This window comes from Heloderma suspectum, chromosome 7 (genome assembly GCF_057233095.1).
Source record: "Heloderma suspectum isolate Gila_16-S chromosome 7, 16-S_ref, whole genome shotgun sequence".
Taxonomy (NCBI): domain Eukaryota; kingdom Metazoa; phylum Chordata; class Lepidosauria; order Squamata; family Helodermatidae; genus Heloderma; species Heloderma suspectum.
This window is the reverse complement of record NC_139464.1, coordinates 96,044,876-96,058,815: the sequence shown is the minus strand read 5'-3', so window position 1 is coordinate 96,058,815 and position 13,940 is coordinate 96,044,876. Positions and strand designations below refer to the sequence as shown.

The window sequence follows — 13,940 nt, the reverse complement described above, 5'->3', positions numbered from 1 at the left end:
AACCTGCAATCCTACACATACATACTTAGGAGTAAGCCCCACTGTATGCAGTTGGACTTGATTCCCAAGTAAATGTACTTGAGGATCAGGCTACCCATATGTACCCATGGGCTACTGTTTTGATAACCCGAATCAGTGAAGATAGAAGAGAGTCCTGTGCTTCTTTTGTTTTGTCTTATTTACACTCTATAAGCTTCAAAAGGGTTTCTTTCCCCCCTCCCCCACCCTCCTTGATTTAGAAAGGATTATGATAAAAGGTTTGAAAATTCCTGCTATACAACTACCAGAAGGCAAAACAACATACAGTTTAAGTACACAACTCTGGTATCAATAAGTCCATAACGTATTTAATACTTTAGCACAGATTGCAGTCCTTAATAATCACCGTAAGAGGGGTTTAAACTAGAATTAATATATCAACAGAAGTTTCTCTGTGACTCATCTGCCCAATTTTCCCTGCACAGCTTTATTTCCCTAAGGGCACAATCCTATGCATGTTTAGACAGAATAAAGTCCTAGAACTCCAGGAGTTCTATGAGTTTTTTCCTATCTAAAGATGCATAGGATTAATTTACACATCTCATTAAGGATGCTTTCAGAAATTACACCCAATTTTCAGAGACTATGTGGTACAGGTATTTAAGGACTTGAGACAGACAGAATTACACCAGATACACAACCCTGTATCCCAAAGATCTTTCTCACAGAAATAGAGAACTATGTTGTTTTATCTTGGTGCAAGCCCAAAGTTGTACAACTGGCTCAGCAACTAAGTAAAGAAAAACTCCTGTGTAACATTTTAGAAGTACTATAGCAGGGAAAAGCTTGGATTCATTATGATACTGAACAACCTCCCACAAAATCCTTCAGATGCTGAGCAGCCAAATGTTTGGGAGTCAACCAAACCAGTAATCTGATAATTGTATGGTTGAGTCCAATCTGACAGACTTGTGTGTATTTAGCCAACACATAGATGTCACGTCAGGATGATAAACATACTGTATTCCATTCAACACCTGTACACAGTTGCAGATTCAACTAGCATCTCCAGCCAGAAGATCTCACCTCTAAGCAAAAGCTGCTGTTCGTCAGAGCAATCACTCATGGACATAAGGCATCTCTTTACACAAAATTCTGGGACGGTACATAACAAATAGTATTGGAGTCAGTGCATTAAATATCTGCACCCAGGACTACACAGTCATAGCTGAAGCGCTAGCTTAAGCTCAGATGCACCTTTGATAGTTGGATAGAAGCAGGACTGTGGGCAGATGTAGGTTGCCATGTTATCAAGTGCCTTAGGGGTGGGAAAACTTGCACCTGTAGAAACCTCCTCCTCCTATTAAAGGTACCTTGTCTTCTATTGCATCAGGTCATCCTCCCCCACTACAGCTCTAATAGTGTTCTGAACACTTTCCTCAATTTAATAGTGTTTATTGCATGAACCAAAGTGATGGTAAAGCAGTTAAAAGCTTTTGGGCCCCACAGCACCTGTTCATATGAATGAAGTCTGAATTTTGGGTCTCAAAGCCTTTGTAAGTGTGATAAAGAAATCAGACTAAGGATTTTCAGCCTTTTCCTTTTAATGAGTTCACTGGTAACCTGCTGAAACTGAAAGAAGTTCAGTCATGCCGGCCACATGACCACGGAAGCATCTTCGGACAGCGCTGGCTCTTCGACTTCGAAATGGAGATGAGCACCACACCCTAGAGTCGGACATGACTGGTTGGGGACACCTTTACCCCCTTTTTTTTTTAACTTAGCTATTTAGAGGAGAAAAATTTGGCAGATACAGCCTGTTATGTACTTGCTGAAATTCCACTTCTACACCACCATTGGGGCTGCAGTCCTATGCACAATTACTTGGAAGTGAGCTTTATTCCACTGACAAGAATGGCCAGTTGACCAAAAACCCAGCCTGTTAAAGGCTCATGGGCGTTTAGTAGCAGCTTAATGTGCAGCAATAAGGTGAAGATTTCATAGCATGGGGATAACCGTTATCTCCCACTAAGGTCTATGCGTCAAGCAAGTCTTTAAAACATAGCTATTGGGGTCAGTTGATTAGTTGACAACCCTACATAGAGTTAATGGGACTTTCCAATAGGGCGGAACAGCCCACCGCCACCCCACCCACCCCCAACCGCCTTAGAATCGTGGCCTTTGCATCAGGTGTGGAAACAATTTTCACCCCCACTTCGCGATGGGGTTCTTCGCTCTAGAAGTACCTAACCTCTTTCTAAGGGAAAAACGACCGTGCTTGCCCAGAGGCCTTTTCTCCATAAGCATTCCACTGCTGCCCCTTCGGTTGACTCTCGGCGGCACAGAAACCCTCGTAGCCACAGCCCAAAGTACAACAGAAAACAAAAATCGCTCGTCTGTATTCAGTAGCCAAGACACAAGGGCTTGCCTCGTACTTTCCCAAGCCGCACCTACTCTTCCGCCCCCAGCTAGCCCTCAGCGGCAACCATTTTGTCGCCGTGCCCTTTTGCTTTTGTCTGCCCTTTCAATCAATGACGATGAACCGCGACACAGACGATGACGCGACACGCTGCGCCGGTGCGTGTGACGCGCTCGCTCGGCCGACGGAGGCCCTTTCGCCGCTCGGATTGCGTGCCATGCCCCGGCTCCGCCTCCCCCTTGCCTGTTGCCCCGAGCGGGGCGCAGGCGCAGTACGAGCCGTGGCGGTCGAGCCGGGGGAGTCCGAGTTCAGCGTCGCGGCAGCGGGAGACAAAGCGCCTGAGAAATGAATGGGACAGGCCCGCTCGAACCTTCGCGTTAACCATTCCGGCCCCGGCAGGGCGGAACCGAAGACGGTAGCTTTCGGAGGAGAGTCGAGGTGAGGGAAGAAAAGTCCCGGCTGTGGGAGACGGCGGTGTATGTGGTCTCTGTCTGTCTCCTGCCCACCCCCACCCCCGCCGGACTCCTTTCAGCCACCCCCCGTGGCTGTGCTTGGGCAGTGACGCCTGTAGTCAGTTGAAATCCTTCCGCTGCAGCCAGGCCTCTCTCCTCACCCCACCCCCCGCCCCTGGCCGTTCCAAGAGCCTTGAGAGTCGCTGTTGATCCGGAGTCGGGCGGGCGCAAGAAACAGCGTCCGTGGCTCTAGCGCTCGACCCGCTCTCTCTCACCCTCGCGTGCGCCGCCTTATTGTCTGAGGGGAAGCGGCATTGAACCCCGGCAGGAATCTCTAAGAGCCCCCCCCGTCAGACGAGGAGGACGGTGGGGTAACCTTCGTCCCTCCCGCTCCCCCCCATTCCCCCCCTCAGTGTCGGATCAGGAAGCCCCCCTGGGAAGGCGCTGCGCCGCACTTCCCTTAAAGGAGCAGGAGCATGCGCCTGGCTTTGTCTGGCCTTCGGTTCGGTCTGCTCCCCCTCTCCCTACGCACACCTTTAGTTCCCATATGGGGGTCCGTCCGTAAAGTATGTCTCACTTCACCCTGTTTTAACCAATACTAAAACCCTTTTTTCGCCACCCCTTTATTCCCTCCCTCCTTTTGACATACTTTATGGGGTGGTCCCAGGTTGGTTTGGGCATATGCCTCCTGGGGAAAAGAAGTAATGAAAGGGGAAGGTGGCGTGTAAGCCTCGTCGTGTGACACCACACCTTTCCCCAGAGCAACCTTTTCCCCTTGTAAACAACTCAGTCAGACCCACTAAGATGGCAAGTGTATGCCTTTTTAAAGAGTACACAGCCCTTGTTCCCTGCTACCAAAGGTGTAGAGCACTTTTGTACATACTCTTTGATTAATCCTCTTAGCAGCCCAGGCAGTGGAAGGGGGAAATTTCAGCGATTGTTTCTACTGTACAGATGGGAAATTTAAGGCCAGTTCATGGAATTGCCACTTTCCAGTGAAGGTTTATTCAGCAAAATAGGTGTTTGTACAGTCATTCCATATAGTAATCTGTCTGGTTTATTTGTATTGGTAGAATTATCCATGTAGGGAAAATGTAATATATGAAGTCACCCTAGTGCTTAGTGATTGGAGAGGCAGTAGCTGTTTTGATCCCATAGATATGCATAAAATCCCAAGTTCAGTGCATGGCATCTCCAGTTACAAGGATCTCAGATAGCAGGGCTAGGAAAGACCTCTGAGACCTTGGAGAGCGGCTGCCAGTCAAAATAGTCAGTAGATCGGTGGTCTCGCTTAGTGATCAAACATAGATGGATCAATGATCTGACAGTGTTATGTGGCTTTATAGGTACACACATGTACAATAAAGGCTAATTTAAACCCCACTTCAGCCCCCATGAGGAGACTGATACACAGCACTTCCCATATAACCGCTACCATTAATGTGCAGTTGTGCATGTTTGGGCCAAATCATGGTTTAAGAAACGTTTCAACGTTTGCTTACTACATGGAGAATAATACTAGGTTCATGTAGGGGCTGATTCATTTAAACTTGTCCTGAGAGAAACACAGCAGGTGAGAGAACCTTATTGAGCCAGTGTGTGTATAAAAGTTGCTAGAACTGAACTTTCTAATTACATCTTTAGGTGTTCAAAATAAAAATCTGTAAAAGTAGTAGTTCTAAGATGTGGGTTTTGTTGTTAATCTAGTAGGCTCTAGCCTCTTAATAAGCCTTCCAGACTTTAGTCTGTACTGGGTCTAGAACCCTGCTTCATCTTGTTCCCTGTGGAACTGCATCATGATTTGGTTTGCTGAATACAGACCAGTATAAACTCTCAAAATGAATTATTTACCTTGTTGGGAGGAGCTTGCCTTTTAGAAATACGGAATGTTTTCCAGTGCCAAGCATAAAGTATAATATGGATAATATGATTGTTGCCCTTTTCCTCTTTTCTATGCCAGATTGTTACCCTTTTCATTGTTTTTTGCACAGAATCCAGTGTACGAACTACCATTCATTTAGTTTGTAGAGAATATATAAAGCATTAAAATCTTACTTAACTAAATAATTCATAAATTATATTCATAGTGCAATCCTATGCATGTTCACACAGAACTAACTTGCACTGTGTTCAGTGGGGCTTACTCCCTTTTCAGTATGTTTAGGATTGCAGCCTTTAATGCCTATGTTTCCCATTTCTTTGTAATGCTCATATTGTATTTGCAAATGCATTCCTAACTAATGTATAAGTAATACATTACTATGCTCTTTTATGTGATTCAGTAAGGTATGTGATTCTCCTTGGTAAGGAAGACATGCAAAGATGTTGCACTAATGATCCAGGTCTTGTGGATCATTATAGTAGTTGATATCGAATGTGAACAGAAACTTTAAAAAAAAGATGAAAATGTCTTTGTATTTGTAGCTGCAGTTGGAAAGTGGCTTATTTGTAAGTAGGGAGGAGCTCTCTCCTATGGATCTTCAATTTAAGCATCCCATGTAAATGTTTAACCAGGCATTTTATTTATCTTTTTTCTGAAATTCTGCCTTGCATTTAGAAGCATGAAATGTCATAAAAAGTCAGATTATTTTTTTTTTGTATTAAAGCCTAACAAATGCTACATCATAAGGATTACATAGACAGGGAAAGATAGCAGGAGAGTACAACTTCTCGCCACTGAGCTTGTCCAAACACCGGATACATAAGATCACATACTCCATGACCTCAATCCAGTTCAAGTCAGTTGTGACTAACAGTGCAATACTATCCATGTTTACCTAAAAGTAAGTTTCATTGTATTCAGTGAAGCTTACTTCCATGTAACGGATCATAGGATTGCAGCCTAAATCCTATGGAAACTAGTGAAACAAGTTACACATGATTAAATCAAGTTCCTTTATTTTCATGTTTACTCTCAAAGCATTATCATTTTTGTACTATGGACGTATTTGCAGGTAACTGTGTAGGATTGCAGCACAGCCACAACTAACTTTATCTGGATTGAGGCTCACGTTACCAATTTCAGAAGAACAGCCACTACTTCACCCCAGGTTTTGTTATAGTCACTAACACAGATGAGAATCCTTGTTTCACCTGAAGCATGCATTGATTGAAAAGATTGAAAACATCTACCTCTTAGCACCCCAAACTAAATGACAATGACACTCCAACTGTATTTTAAAGGGCATTAAGGCATAACTACTGGACGTTAGTTAAACTGCACATCATTAATGATGCAGTTCATTAACAGTTTTGAAATGGGAATTTAAGCAGAATATCCATTTATGTCAACATTTAAGTTGCTGGGAAGAAACAGGTGCGGCTGTGGAAGACTAAGGGCCCCTTCATACAAGCAGCCAGCAGTGAGAGCTACCTCTCTGAAATGTGGTGCCAGGCTACTGAGTGTGGTGGATTCCAAGCCCTCCCACCGAGAAGTGAGGCAACTGAGACTCTCTGTGCAATCCACAAACTCTTTTATTCAATTAATAGTATTTCTTCATACCTAAAGCGACTATAAAGCCTGGGAGCTGTTGTTGGAGCTTAATTAGCTAAATAGCGCTTTGATTAAGAAAGGCACTGAATGCAAGGCAGTTGCCTTTTCAACTATGGATGGGTTTCCTGCTGTGCTCAGCTGGCTTTTTCTGAGCTCCAGCCTTCAGGGAGGATCCTTCCAACCCAACTTCTGGTAGGCAGCGAGTCTGGTGTGACACCTTCCACCTCCTCCTCTAAACTCTGTCCACTTAACTTGGTGGTGAGCCCTGGCATCTGTTAGTCCTGAAGGCCCCCCCCCCCCGACAGAGCCCGGGTTCCCACGGGGTGGGGTGGGGGAGCTGGTCTCTGAGCCTGGCCCTCCTCCTTGATAAGCCCCTAGAAAGGTTCATCACTGGCTCCTAGGGAGTCTTGGGGAATTTCCTCCCACACACCTTGTCTCAGCTAGTCTTCTTCTCACTCCTACTCCCGAAACCAAAACAGAGGACCTGGGCTCAATCCTGACACCCAGATTGAGTAGTATACAGGAGTGTCATTCTGCAAACTCAAAAGAGTTACCAGAGCTCTGGCAGATCTTTCCATTGCGCAAGCGGTTGTACATTATTTGTGCAACAGGTTGCGCAAGTATAATGCACAACCACTTGTGCAACTGCTCATGTGCAAATGTAACTTTAGCGGGATATTCCTCTTGCACAAAGTTCAGAACCTAGTTTCCACTAGTGTATATCATCTGCGCTAGAGGAATGATACTGTTGGATACTAACCACTGTCTGTATATATTGTTGAGTGCGTTTGCAGTCTCGTGATATTAAAACCCACTGTAATGTTATTTCTGTGTTTGGCTTAGATACACTGGCTGTGTTTGGACAAACACAGGAGCGAAAGAAGCCATTGTGGTTTCTTCCCTGCACTTCTTGCATGTGTGACTGCAATCTGCATAATTACCTGTGATGCTGTGCAGGTTGCTGCGCTGGTGTGGTGTGCAGTGGAGGGTGGCTTCTTACCCACACCACAACCCCTACTACAAGTCATGGGCTGTGGTGTGGGTAAGAAGCCACTGACACTGCTCCGGGTTTGGATGACACAGCAACCCATGCTGTATCACAGGTAATTATGCAAATCGCAGTCATGAGTGGGGGCAGGGGCAGGGAAAGAAGGCATAATGGCTTCTTTCGCCCCCTGCAATTGTCCGAACCCAGTCTCTTTCCATTAGTATTACAGAAAAGTATAGAAAGGCCACAAACTGCAAAAAGTACTGTTGGCCATTTTTTAGTTATATTGTTACATCTCTACATATATTCTAGCCTCTTCATTTCCTTATTGTCTACTCATGTTTCACTGTTTTCACCTTCCATTGGTTTCTAGAACTTCCTCATTTAGAAGAAGCATCTCTCTTTCCAGCACTGTAATTCCTGGAGGCCAAGTGATAGATCAGAGCTCTATAGAAGCTATATGGAAGCCTTGCTCTTTATTACAATGGCTTCTGATATATTTCTGTTTGGAATTTGGGTAATGCGCAACAGCTGTTTATAACAAAATGCACCTGTCCAGATGAAAAACTGTACACTTAGAGAACATAAGAGCATTTGCTCTTTTTCAGTCCAGTGTAACAATATACAGTAGAACTGCTGGAAGAGAATCTGTTTCTCAATTACATTTCTATGATCGTTCTGGGCCAATACAACTACCATTGTGGTTTTTATTTGTAGATGATCTTTTAAACATTTTATATTACCACAAAAGTGTACAGTAGCTGTGTGTACTCTTAAGAAGTTTTACTCTATTTATATAAAGCAAATGGTTGCATTTACCTCTTAAGTAACTTGTGATCACTGGGCAAGGTGATTAGGAAGGACACATATTGCAGTACCACAAGAATATTGGCTACATTAAAATAAATGATGGTTCTTTGTGATTAAAATGAGCCTAGCCTCTCTCCAGCTCACACACTCTTCCTCTCTCCTTGGCATGGCTGTGACAAGGAAATCGGAAGCTTCTTTGCTATCTAAACACTAAACTGTGGTCAATCTTAACTGTGTTTAAAACAGACCACCTTCATAAGCCATGGTTTGATTACAAAGCATTATTAACATTAATTTGTTGGGTTTGGATGACACCACGTTTAAACAAAAATGGAAGTGAAAGCTTCCAAGCTCCTCATGCCTGTGACGGAGGAGAAGGGAAGTGTGCAAGCAGGGTGGGGTGGGGCTTGACTCATTCCTGTCACAATAAACCATAGTTTATCATGAAGTCTGAAATAATCTATTGTGTTTTTAAACCAGTGTAGTAGGGTTTACATGGGAAATAGTGGGCATCTTGTGTGTCTTTGGGCCAAAACCTATGAGCATAAATTTATATTAAATTATTGTTTCCTTTTCTGTTCCCTCCTGCCCCCAACTCCAGATCTGGAGATTCTTTTTGAAATGAAGCCAGGGGAAGATAGTTTCCCAGATAGGTAAGTGCCCTATCAACCATATGTATTTTCTTCTGCTGGATATATTTTCCACTTGAAATTATTACTATTTAAAATATTTAAAATAAAATAAAAGGTGGATAATGCTCATGAAACCAGAAAGACAGATAATACTGCATAGTAACATTACAAGTAAAGCAACAACATTAAAAAAATTAAGTAGCAAAACTAGAAATACATCCCAATATGAGAAACCAACAGTCAGTTATCTCCCAGGACAAAAGCATGTTGAAATAAGTAGGGCTGTTCACCGTTTTGGTTCTGGGTCCGAATTCTGAAGTGGAGTGATTCGGACCAAATTGGATTGGGTCAGATCCAAATCGATTTGGACCGATCCGAGCAATTATGAAGCCCAGTGTATCTGGGAAATGTAACTATTTGTTGAAGATTAGGGAGGCGGACAGGAGGAGTTGGGGGCTGAGCCTTGGCAAGTGACATCTCTAGGTGCCAATAGGGCTGAACTTTTAACCCAGCAGTCTCCATTCACAGTGGTGGACGAGGGGTTGTATATAACAGGAAATTCTGCTTTCATTTTCTAGCATGAGAGAGAGTTGGTAGGAGGAGGGTTCTTCATTGCTGAGTGTTTGTTGGGTTGTGTTAGTGCAGCTTTACTTGTTCGTTCTTCCCAGTACCCAGCCCTTCTCAATTCCATACACACTAAACTTCAGTTTGTTTCCTTTCTTGGTTTCATGCTTGTTCTTTGGCTCCCTGTCCTTCTGAATTACTATTCCTTCCCCTCCCAATTGGTCTGAGGTGGATCTGAGCCCAAGCCCAAGCCCAGAATCAGCCTCCAAATCAGGTTGGGGCATCTGTGCAAAGCCCTAGAAATAAGTGTCTTGAGTTGGTATCCGAAGATAGGGAGGAAGGAAACTGAGACAAAGAATTCTGGAAACTGGGTGCCACCACCTAGAAAGCCCTGTCCTACATATCTACCTGCTGTACCTCAAGCAACAGTGGAATACAGAGCAGGGTCTGCAATGAAAATCTAAGCATGTGAGTTGATTCATACGGGAAGAGGTAGTCTTACAATATCCAGGTTGCAAACCACTTAATCCATTCAAGATCAAGGCTAGCATTTTTAATTGGGCTCAGAAATGGATTGGCAACCAGTGAGGATGAAATAATATCAATGTAATGTGATCAAAACACTGGGACTCAACTAATATATACATGTGTATACATTTCTCAAACCATTCAACATCACAGTAATTCAAGTCTATGCCCCAACCACTGATGCCGAAGAAGCTGAGGTTGATCGGTTCTATTAAGACCTACAACACCTTCTAGAACTAACACCAAAAAAAGATGTCCTCTTCATCATAGGGGATTGGAATGCTAAAGTAGGAAGTCAAGAAATCACTGGGATAACAGGCAGGCATGGCCTTGATGTACAAAATGAAGCAGGACAAAAGCTAATAGAGTTTTGCCAAGAGAACACGTTGATCATAGCAAACACTCTTTTCCAACAGCACAAGAGACGACTCTACACATGGACATCACCAGATGGTCAATATCGAAATCAGATTGATTATGTCCTTTGCAGCCAAAGATGGAGAAGCTCTATACAGTCAGTCAAAACAAGACCTGGAGCTGACTGTGGCTCAGATCATGAGTATCTTGTTGCAAAATTTTGGCTTAAATTGAAGAACGTAGGAAAAACCACTAAACCAATCAGGTATGACCTAAATCATATCCCTTATGAATATACAGTGGAGGTGAAGAATAGATTTAAGGGATTAGACCTGATAGACAGAGTGCCTGAGGAACTATGGACGGAGGTCCGTAACATTGTTCAGGAGGCAGCAATGAAATCCATCCCAAAGAAAAAGAAGTGCAAGAAAGCCAAGTGGCTGTATGATGAGGCTTTACAAGTAGCTGACGAAAGAAGGGAAGCGAAAAGCAAGGGAGAAAGCGGAAGATATATCCAACTGAATGCAGAGTTCCAGAGAATAGCAAGGAGAGACAAGAAGGCCTTCTTAAATGAACAATGCAAAGAAATCGAGGAAAACAACAGAATGGGAAAGACTAGAGATCTCTTCAAGAAAATTGGAGATCTCAAGGGAACGTTTTGTGCAAAGACGGGCATGATAAAGGACAATGAAGGCAGGGACCTAACAGAAGCAGATGAGATTAAGAAGAGGTGGAAAGAATACACAGAAGAACTATACAGGAAAGATCTTAATGTCCCTGATAGCCATGAGAGTGCGGTCACTGAACTTGAGCCGGACATCCTCGAGAGTGAAGTCAAGTGGGCCTTAGGAAGCATTAGTAACAACAAAGCTAGCGGAGATGACAGTACTCCAGCTGAGCTATTTAAAATCCTAAAAGATGATGCTGTTAAAGTGCTGCACTCAATATGCCAACAAATTTGGAACACTCAACAATGGCCGCAAGACTGGAAAAGGTCAGTTTACATTCCAATTCCAAAGAAGGGCAACGCCAAAGGGTGTTCAAGCTACCGCACAATTGCGCTCATTTCACATGCCAGCAAGGTGATGCTCAAAATCCTGCAAGCTAGGCTTCAGCAGTATGCGAACCGAGAACTACCGGAAGTACAAGCGGGGTTTCGAAGAGGCAGAGGAACTAGAAATCAAATCGCCGACATTCGCTGGATCATGGAGAAAGCAAGAGAATTCCAGAAAAACATCTATTTCTGCTTCATTGACTACGCTAAAGCCTTTGATTGTGTGGATCACAACAAACTGTGGCAAATTCTTAAAGAGATGGGAGTACCAGACCACCTTACCTGTCTCCTGAGAAACTTGTACGAGGGTCAAGAAGCAACAGTAAGAACCAGACATGGAACAACCGAGTGGTTCCAAATTGGGAAAGGAGTACGACAAGGCTGCATATTGTCACCCTGCTTATTTAACTTATATGCATGAGAAACGCCGGGTTGGATGAATCGCAGGTCGGAATTAAGATTGCCGGGAGAATTATCAACAACCTCCGATATGCAGACGATACCACCCTAATGGCAGAAACTGAAGAGGATCTAAAGAGCCTCTTGTTGAGGGTGAAAGAGGAGAGTGCAAAAGCTGGTTTGAAACTCAACATTAAAAAAACTAAGATCATGGCATCTGGCCCCATCACTTCCTGGCATATAGAAGGGGAAGAAATGGAAGCAGTGACAGATTTTACTTTCTTGGGCTCCAAGATCACCGCAGATGGTGACTGTAGCCATGAAATTAAAAGACGCTTGCTCCTTGGGAGGAAAGCTATGGCCAACCTAGACAGCATAGTAAGAAGCAGAGACATCACCTTGCCGACAAAGGTCCGTCTAATCAAAGCTATGGTTTTCCCAGTAGTAAGGTATGGCTGTGAGAGCTGGACTATAAGGAAGGCTGAGCGCCGAAGAATTGATGCTTTCGAACTGTGGTGCTGGAGAAGACTCTTACGAGTGCCCTGGACTGCAAGGAGGTCAAATCAGTCCATCCTAAAGGAAATCAACCCTGAGTGCTCATTGGAAGTACAGATCCTGAAGCTGAAGCTCAAATATTTTGGCCACCTATTGCGAAGAGAAAACTCTCTGGAAAAGACCCTGATGCTGGGAAAGACTGAAGGCAAAAGGAGAAGGGGACGGCAGAGGATGAGATGGCTAGATAGTATCACCGATGCAATGAATATGAACTTGAGCACGCTCCGGGAGAGAGCGCGGGACAGGAAGGCCTGGCGTGCTATGGTCCATGGGGTCACGAAGAGTCAGACACGACTGAACAACAACAAATACATTTCTCATATGTATGTATGTATGTGTATGTGTGTGTGTATACGCGCGTGCGCACTCACAAACTCCAGTCAAATTTTTCATGCTGTAAAGTAAAGCTAACTATCTGAATAAATAACTATGGAAGCAGAGATGTTGTGCTACTAATAATTTAACATGGTGCTTAAAGAATTTTAGGTGCATCAGTGTCAACTGCTCTCCCCCCCCCCCCCCCCGCGCGCGAGGATAACTGTGGGCAGTATCTAGCACAGTGGGAATGACTGCTAGCACAACAGGAAGCTAATGCTGGCTAGCACAACTGAAAACTGACCCAAACTATTGCTTCAGAATGGGACAAGTCAGCAGAGCTTCTGTGAGCTCTGCTGACTTGTCCCATTCCAGAAATGGTAGTTTTGGCTAGTTTCCTGGGTTTTACTAGCAAGACATAGTTTTCCATTGTGTTCCCACTGATACAGTGTGCTTAGAGTTGGTAGATTGCCAGCATTAGATACTGTCCTGTATGTCCAATATTACTGTTTTCTGAACATTCTGCCATTATAGCTGGAGCTTCTGTCTTGACTTGAAGGCAATTAATTATTCAGTCTTCGAATACAGATTGTTGCTAATTATCTCAGGGTAGAAAGGCAGCACTCAGACACTGCAACAAACCATGGTGTGCTGTGATGAGAATGCATTACAGTGGGCCTCTGTGTTTTGTTCTTCTCCCTCCCCTTTATTCTCCACTTGTGAGGGGAGGAGATCTAAATCTTTAAATTGTGGTTTGGATCAAAACAGTTTCCCATTTCATCCAAGTATGGAACATTCTAATTTGTACAGTAAATTAACATACCAGGTTATAAAACTGCAGTTTGATATCCTAGTTTGTTAAGTAACCATGGTTTCTTGTATTTGGATGAAATAGGAAGCTGCAATCAGAAGTTTTAAATCTCACCCACTCAGACAGAACGGAAGGGGTTTATCTGTATATCTGATTAGGGCCATGCAGTCATTACCTGGCAGTGATACCTAGATCGAGAGTTTTTCAGCGAATGTACTCAAAGTAACCAATAAGGAAAAACAAAAAACATTGTAAAGTGAATGTTATTTGTCTTTGTATAGGGTTTCAGAGAATGTGGCCCTCTTCCTTAGTTTGTGAAAGTTGCCATGTTTTCTTTATTCATGTGGGGCCTAATTAAGAGGATGAAGCCTACAAGGTAGGTGAAATACCGATTCTGGCAAGCTTCATTCAATTCAGTGTAGGGATGGCAGAGAATTCTGCCACGGACCCCAATGAGGCCAGGTTCCAAAGAATCCGGCCTCCAGAGTCCGTGGCGGAATGGAGCACTTACCTCTGCCTCCCTCCGGAATCTGAGCCAGCTCCTTTGTGCGGCGATCCCGCGGAGCCGGTTGCTGGCTTCATGG

At 43.9% G+C, this 13,940-nt stretch overlaps 1 protein-coding gene across 5 annotated transcripts in view; it reads left to right on the top strand.

The window, feature by feature from the left end:
* ZBED4 (zinc finger BED-type containing 4) overlaps positions 1-13,940 on the top strand; it is a 32,091-nt gene that overhangs the window by 9,196 nt on the left and 8,955 nt on the right. The window contains exons 1-2 of one of the 5 annotated variants that reach the window (XM_084810950.1): positions 2,669-2,836; positions 8,743-8,794. The gene's annotated coding sequence lies outside the window, so the exon portion shown is untranslated. Of the gene's footprint in view, positions 1-2,668; positions 2,837-4,389; positions 4,424-6,480; positions 6,536-8,742; positions 8,795-13,637; positions 13,733-13,940 lie in introns of those variants that run through there. The other 4 variants (XM_084810953.1, XM_084810951.1, XM_084810952.1 and 1 more) reach the window with 4 other exon arrangements.